Genomic DNA, 8191 nt, shown 5'->3' on the forward strand with positions numbered 1-8191 from the left:
GACTGAAGCTCCCAACCTGTCCTTTTTTTCTTTTTTTTTTATTCTGGGCCAGCTTTAGCTCTGAGGCTTGGCTCCGGCTGCTGAAAGCAGGTATCTGGTTTGTTTGGGTTCTATAATCGAAACACTGTTTCAACTCTAGCTCTGAGATTCCGGCTGGCTGAAAGCAGGTTTCTGGGGTTTGGTTTAGCTTCTATATTTGTAACAATGTTTCAAACTACTAGCTCAGAGGCCGGCAGTGGAAGGCGGGAAATCTTGGCTTCCTCCGTCACTGAAGCAAGCAAGACTCCTGTTAGCTTCAAGCTGCCTGGCTGCCGGCCGCCATCTTGGCTGCCAGTTAATTTGCATATCGCCCTGATTAGCCAATGGGAAGGGTAGCAGAGGTACAGCTAATTACCATGTTTCTCTTTTATTAGATAGTTTTATATAGGTTAGGATTGCTAAAATTGGGGGGGGGGGAGCCTTTTTCAGAAGGAGATGCTCTTGGCACAAAAAAATACATAATCCCTGTATCTGGACTAATAGCCAGCCATATGCACTATACTGCCAAACTGGTCATTAAAAATTGAACGTCTTTCTTACACCTTACACGAAATAGCTGTTGCCCTAAAAACCCCTTCTCAGCCACCACCTTAGGTTCCAGCTTCACAGATCACCCTGATTAGGTTCTGATTGGTTGATTTTTATGCCAGTTAGCAACAAAAGCTCCACCTCCTAGGCAGCCATTGGCAACTCGCACTTCACTCAGATTTGTTCTGATTGGTCAATCTCTATGCCAGTAATCTTCAAAAGCCCCGCCTCCTAGGTAGCCATTGGCAACTCGCACTTCACTCAGATTTGTTCTGATTGGTCAATCTCTATGCCAGTAATCTTCAAAAGCCCCGCCTCCTAGGTAGCCATTGGCAACTTGCACTTCACCCAGATTTGTTCTGATTGGCCAATTTCTATGTCAGTCAGCGTCAGAAGGTCCGCCTCCTAGGTAGCCATTGGCAACTCACACTTCACCCAGATTTGTTCTGATTGGTCAATTTCTATGCCAGTCAGTGTCTAAAGCTCCGCCTCCTAGTTAGCCATTAGCATCTCGCATTTCAAACAGATTTGATTGTGATTGGTCATTTTCTATGCCAGTAAGGGTCAAATGCTCTGCCTCTTACGGAGCCATTGTCAAATAGCACTTCACCCAGATTTGTTCTGATTTCTCAATTTCTATGCCAGTCAGCATCTACAGCTCCGCCTCCTATGTAGCCATTGGCAACTCCCACTTTACCCAGACTTGGGTCTGATTGGTCAATTTCTATGCCAGTCATCATCAAAAGTCCCGCCTCTTAGGTAGCCATTGGCAACTCGCACTTCACCCAGATTGGTTCTCATTGGTCAATTACTATGTCAGTCAGCGTCAAAAGCTCCGCCTCTTAGGTAGACATTGGCAACTCGCACTTTACTCAGATTTGGTTCTGATTGGTTAATTTCTATGCCACTGTGTCAAAAGCTCCGCCTCCTAGGTAGCCATTGGCAACTCACACTTTACTCAGATTTGGTTCTGACTGGTTAATTTCTACGCCACTGTGTCAAAAGCCCCACCTCCTAGGAAGCCATTGGCAACTCCCACTTCTCCAGGATTTGGTTCTGATTGGTCAATTATTATGCCAGTCATCTTGAAATGCCCCCCCTCCTAGGTGGCCATAGGCAACTTGCACTTCACCCAGATTGTGTCTGATTGGTCAATTTCTATGTCAGTCAGCGTCTAAAGGTCTGCCTCCTAAGTAGCCATTTGCAACATGCACTTCACCCCGATTTGCTCTGATTGGTCAATTTCTATGCCACTCAGCATCAAAAGCCCCACCTCCTAGGTAGCCATTGGCAACTCGCACTTCAACCAGATTTGTTCTGATTGGTCAATTTCTATGCCAGTCTGCGTCAAAAGCTCCGCCTCCTAGGTAGCCAGTAGCATTTCGCATTTCAAACAGATTTGATTGTTATTGGTCATTTTCTATGCCAGTAATGGTCAAATGCTCCGAATCCTAGGGAGCCATTGGCAACTCGCACTAAACCCAGATTGGTTCTGATTAGTCAATTTCTATGTCAGTCAGCGTCAAAAGGTCCGCCTCCTAAGCAGCCATTGGCAACACGCACTTCACCCAGATTTGTTCTGATTGGTCAATTTCCATGCCAGTGAGCTTCAAAATCCCTGTCTCCTAGGTAGCCATTGGCAACTTGCACTTCACCCAAATTGGTTCTGATTGGTCAATTTCTATGTCTTTCAGTGTCAAAAGCCCCGCCTCCTAAGTAGCCATTGGCAACTCGCACTTCACTCAGATTTGTTCTGATTGGTCAATTTCTATGCCACTCAGCGTCAGAAGCCCCACCTCCTAGGTAGCCATTGACAACTCGCACTTCACCCAGATTTGGTCTGATTTGTCAATTTCTATGCCAGTCATCCTGAAATGCCCCACCTACTAGGTAGCCATTGGCAACTCACACTTCACCCAGATTGGTTCTGATTGGTCAATTTCTATGTCAGTCAGCGTCTAAATGTCTGCCTCCTAAGTAGCCATTTGCAACATGCACTTCACCCCGATTTGCTCTGATTGGTCAATTTCTATGCCACTCAGCATCAAAAGCCCCACCTCCTAGGTAGCCATTGGCAACTCGCACTTCAACCAGATTTGTTCTGATTGGTCAATTTCTATGCCAGTCAGCGTCAAAAGCTCCGCCAACTAGGTAGCCATTAGCATCTCGCATTTCAAACAGATTTGATTGTGATTGGTCATTTTCTATGCCAGTAAGGGTCAAATGCTCTGAATCCTAGGGAGCCATTGGCAAATCGCATTTAATCCAGATTTGTTTTGATTGGTCAATTTCTATGACAGTCAGTCCCAAAATCTCTGCCTCCTAGGCAGCCATTGGCAACACGCATGTCAACAATATTTGTTCTCATTTCTCAATTTCTATGCCAGACAGCATCTATAGCTCTGCCTTCTATGTAGGCATTGGCAACTCGCACTTCAACCAGATTGGTTCTGATTGGTCAATTTCTATGTCAGTCAGCATCAAAAGCCCCGCCTCCTAGGTAGCCATTGGCAACTCGCACTTCTCTAGGATTTGGTTCTGATTGGTCAATTTCTATGCCAGTCATCATCAAACGTCCCGCCTCCGAGGTAGCCATTGGCAACTCGCACTTCACCCAGATTTGTTCTGATTGGTCAATTTCTTTACCAGTCAGTGTCAAAATACACACCTCCAAGGTAGCCATTGGCAACTCGCACATTACCAAGGTTTAGTTATGATTGGTTTATTTCTATGCCAGTCTTCGTCAAAAGCTCCGCCTCCTATGTAGCCATTGGCAACAGGCCCTTAACCCATATTTGTTCTGATTGGTCAATTTCTATGCCAGTCAGTGTCAAAAGCTCCGCCTCCTAGGTAGCCATTAGCATCTCGCACTTCAAACAGATTTGGTTGTGATTGGTCATTTTCTATGCCAGTAAGGGTCAAATGCTCCGCCTTTTACAGAGCCACTGGAAACTCGCACTTCACCAAGATTTTGTTCTGATTGGTCAATTTCTATGCCAGTCAGTGTCAAAAGCTCCGCCTCCTAGGTAGCCATTAGCATCTCGCACTTCAAACAGATTTGGTTGTGATTGGTCATTTTCTATGCCAGTAAGGGTCAAATGCTCCGCCTTTTACAGAGCCACTGGAAACTCGCACTTCACCAAGATTTTGTTCTGATTGGTCAATTTCTATGCCAGTCAGTGTCAAAAGCTCCGCCTCCTAGGTAGCCATTAGCATCTCGCACTTCAAACAGATTTGGTTGTGATTGGTCATTTTCTATGCCAGTAAGGGTCAAATGCTCCGCCTTTTACAGAGCCACTGGAAACTCGCACTTCACCAAGATTTTGTTCTGATTGGTCAATTTCTATGCCAGTCAGTGTCAAAAGCTCCGCCTCCTAGGTAGCCATTAGCATCTCGCACTTCAAACAGATTTGGTTGTGATTGGTCATTTTCTATGCCAGTAAGGGTCAAATGCTCCGCCTTTTACAGAGCCACTGGAAACTCGCACTTCACCAAGATTTTGTTCTGATTGGTCAATTTCTATGCCAGTCATCATCAAACGTCCCGCCTCCGAGGTAGCCATTGGCAACTCGCACTTCACCCAGATTTGTTCTGATTGGTCAATTTCTATGTCAATCAGTGTGAAAAGGTCCGCCTCCTAGGAGCCATGGCAACTCGCACTTCACCCAGATTGGTTCTGATTGTTCAATTTCTATGTCAGTCAGCGTCTAAAGGTTTGCCTCCTAAGTAGCCATTTGCAACACACACTTCACCCAGATTTGTTCTGATTGGTTAATTTCTTTACCAGTCAGTGTCAAAATACACACCTCCAAGGTAGCCATTGGCAACTCGCACATTACCAAGGTTTAGTTATGATTGGTTTATTTCTATGCCAGTCTTCGTCAAAAGCTCCGCCTCCTATGTAGCCATTGGCAACAGGCCCTTAACCCATATTTGTTCTGATTGGTCAATTTCTATGCCAGTCAGTGTCAAAAGCTCCGCCTCCTAGGTAGCCATTGGCAACTCACACTTCACCCAGATTTGATTCTGATTCGTCAATTTCTATGCCAGTCAGTGTCAAAAGCTCCGCCTCCTAGGTAGCCATTGGCAACTCACACTTCACCCAGATTTGATTCTGATTCGTCAATTTCTATGCCAGTCAGTGTCAAAAGCTCCGCCTCCTAGGTAGCCATTGGCAACTCACACTTCACCCAGATTTGATTCTGATTCGTCAATTTCTATGCCAGTCAGTGTCAAAAGCTCCGCCTCCTAGGTAGCCATTGGCAACTCACACTTCACCCAGATTTGATTCTGATTCGTCAATTTCTATGCCAGTCATTGTCAAATGCTCCACCTCCTATTCTGCCATTGGCTCCTGTCTCTTTGCCCAGATTTGGTTCTGATTGGTCGGTTTCTATATCTGTCAGTTTCTAATGCTCCACCTTCTAGGCTGCCATTGGCTCCTGGTACTTCACCCAGATTTGGTTCTGATTGGTTGGTTTCTATGCCAGTCAGCTTCCTTGGGCCTATCTCTGGGCCTGATCAAAGAGGCAGGGCTGATCAGCAGCCCCTGCAGAGACCCAGAGAGAAACAGAGTTGGTGCTGCTGGCGAAGCCCGGAGAGAATGTGAGAGGCAACGGCTGATCAATAGCTGCCATGGAGGCTGGGGATCAGACCCTGCCTCTCTCTCTTCAGTCCTCTCTCCTGGCCTGATCTGCAGCCAGGGCAACCCAGTACTGACCACCAGTGTTGGGTTGAGCCTTGGTCATTGTGGACATTACAAACTGTGGCTCTTTATATATATAGGTAAGGAGGGGCCCATTACACTTTGTTTTATTAAACATTCACATTGACTACTTGAGATGATTAAACATATAGAAAGAAAACTAAAGGAAGGAATTGGCAGTTTAGGTCCTTGGCATTCCCTGCAACTGATTCTCCACTGTTGTCTGCACTTTCTCAGTGCAAACCTGAATCACATGACTTCATCAAAGACAGAGTAAATTTCTGTTAGCTGGTAGTTTCCCCCAGGGAACTGTCATTGTAGCAGGTTATACAGACCTATATATATTAAACTAGAGGCCCGATGCATGAAATTCGTGCAAGGGGCTCAGCCCTCACAGCCCCAGCTTCATCCAGAAGGTCATGCAGAAAGTCATTCAGAGTCCAATCTAATTATCATGTTACACTTTTATTATTATAGATAAGTTAGTGGGTTGGTGTTACTTTAGGCATCTGGTAGTGGTTGCAGGGCGTATTCTTTTGAACAGTGCAACTTTCTTGGCAACCCTGAAATATCATCTCACAGATAATCCCCAGTAGGTACGGTTGGCCACATTTGTCCAAACATGCTTCATCTGACAGCCAGTCTCGCTAGATGTAAAGTACCTCATAGGTAGGGATCATGTTTTCAATGTCCTCTATGCCCCCTGTAGCTCCTAGTGCACACAGTAGGGTTTGATAAATGCTCTCATTAGTAAATGTCAAGGATCAATACAGGCACATCCATCAGACAGTCAATGTTTGGGGCTATTCCAGCTGATGGCTGCTTAAGTCTAATAGAAAATCCTCCCTCAGTGGATGGACACAACTCATCAAAGAGATTAGCCTCCATCCCAATGTAAAATGGTCACTTTAGATAACTGTTCAAAATTATAAATTTCATCATCAGGTTTTTTGAGAACTCTGTACTTAAAAAACACAAAAGGAAATATTGCTTCATGGCTCAGGCAATATATCTCTGTCTCTATTGTTTGTTTAGCTCTTGTTACGGTCAGTTGTACCCTGAATTATTCCATTTCCCATTTCTTCATACCATTATACTTTCAAATATTTCAGAAATAAAGTACCCTTTTTTTCATTTTTCTTTTTCATGGAGAAGTATTGAATGTGACAGGACCGGGCATTACCTAATGAGAAATGGCTCTTGGGCCACTTATAACATTTATGAAGATGATGTTTTCCCTTCTGAGACACATGGGCTCTAAAACAAAACAATGAAGGACCAAAGAGAAGACAAGAGCGTAAGAAAAATAGAAAATCAGGTTTATGAATTTAGGCTTAGGCTGGTAACATTTTCAAAGGCATCTTGAACATTTCCTTTAGAGAAAAACAAACACAAGCAAAGAGACACGAGGGAAGTGGGATTCAATATATAATGAGGTTTACTACTTTTTAGTGGCTTCTTTCATTAGTAACCTAATATTCTCACAGAGAGAAAAGTTCCTCACATTGTCTATTCATCAAGGAACCTGTAGTAGAGAAAGCCATTTCTAGGTGTGTGTGTGATTTTAAATATATTCTTATTGATTTCAGAGAGGAAGGGAGAGGGAGAAAGACAGAAACATCAATGATGAGAGAAAAACTGGCTGCCTCTTGCACACCCCACACTGGGAATGGAGCCTGCAACCGAGGCATATGCCCTAGACTGGAATTGAACCCAGGACCCTTCAGACAGGAGGCTGATGTTATATCCACTGAGCCATACCGGCTAGGGCTCTAGGTGGTTTTCTAATTCAAGATGAAAATAATTAGTGTGACAAACATTTGCAATTGATCCTTGAACTGTATGGGTCCATTATATATGGATTGTTTTCAATAAATACTATAAATAAATGTTCTCTTCCTTATGATTTTCTTAATAACATTTCTTTTCTCTAGCTTACTTTATTGTAAGAATACAGTATATAATACACATAATGTACAAAACATGCTCATCAACTGTTTATGTTGTCCGTAGGTCAACAATAGGCTATCAGTAGTTAAGTTTTTGGGAGTCGAAATTTGTAGGTGGATTTCCAACTGCATGGGGGTTGGGGTTGGTTCTCCTAATGTTATCATTGTTCAAGAGTCAACTGTATATGTAATGCATTGCTGCAAAATTAATATTGAGTATCACATTGCAGACATGAAGTAATGTATTAGAAAACTACCATGAAGTACTGAATACTTACAAATACCATTATTCTTTTTTGACGACATAATGAAAAGTTTCAAAGCAGTCTTGTCTTTCAAATTATAGTACCATTTTGTTTTTATGGTTTAATTTCCCAGTAGATCTTTGATATGTGCCAACAGTCATGGGGATGAGGATGGGTATGAAGATGAATCACAAACTCAAAACTGTCACAACTAAAGCTTGGATTCCTGAAAGTCAGATGCCTGAGTTATGAATTACAATTTTGTGTGGAAACAATCTGTCTGTAACTTAATGCTGAGTAGCAGCTGTTCTCCAGAAAATAGCTTGTCTCCCTTGGTAGCATGGCTATGCTTGAAGGATGAAAGTCATCCAAAATTTTGGAGGAATGGAAGCAGAGATATAGGATTAGCTAGTTTATATTGCAGGTGCTGACATCATATCTGGCCCTGTCATTTTTACCTAGATTCCCACAGTCTCTAAGTTGGAAGGAACTCAACATTTATCTAGGCCAGAGCTTCTCAAACTTTAATGTGCTTATGAATCATCTGGGGATATTGTAATCATGCAGATTTTGATTCAGCATGTCTGGGGAAAGGTCCTGAGATTCTGCAGCTCTAACAAGCTCCCACATAAAACCAATGCTGCACCTGTTGAGTACCAAGAACTAAGACCAGTTTTCTTTGTTTTTTTAACCTATAGTTTTAAGACATTCTAGTTTTTTATAAT

Source organism: Myotis brandtii, unplaced genomic scaffold (genome assembly GCF_000412655.1).
Source record: "Myotis brandtii unplaced genomic scaffold, ASM41265v1 scaffold657, whole genome shotgun sequence".
Classification (NCBI taxonomy): domain Eukaryota; kingdom Metazoa; phylum Chordata; class Mammalia; order Chiroptera; family Vespertilionidae; genus Myotis; species Myotis brandtii.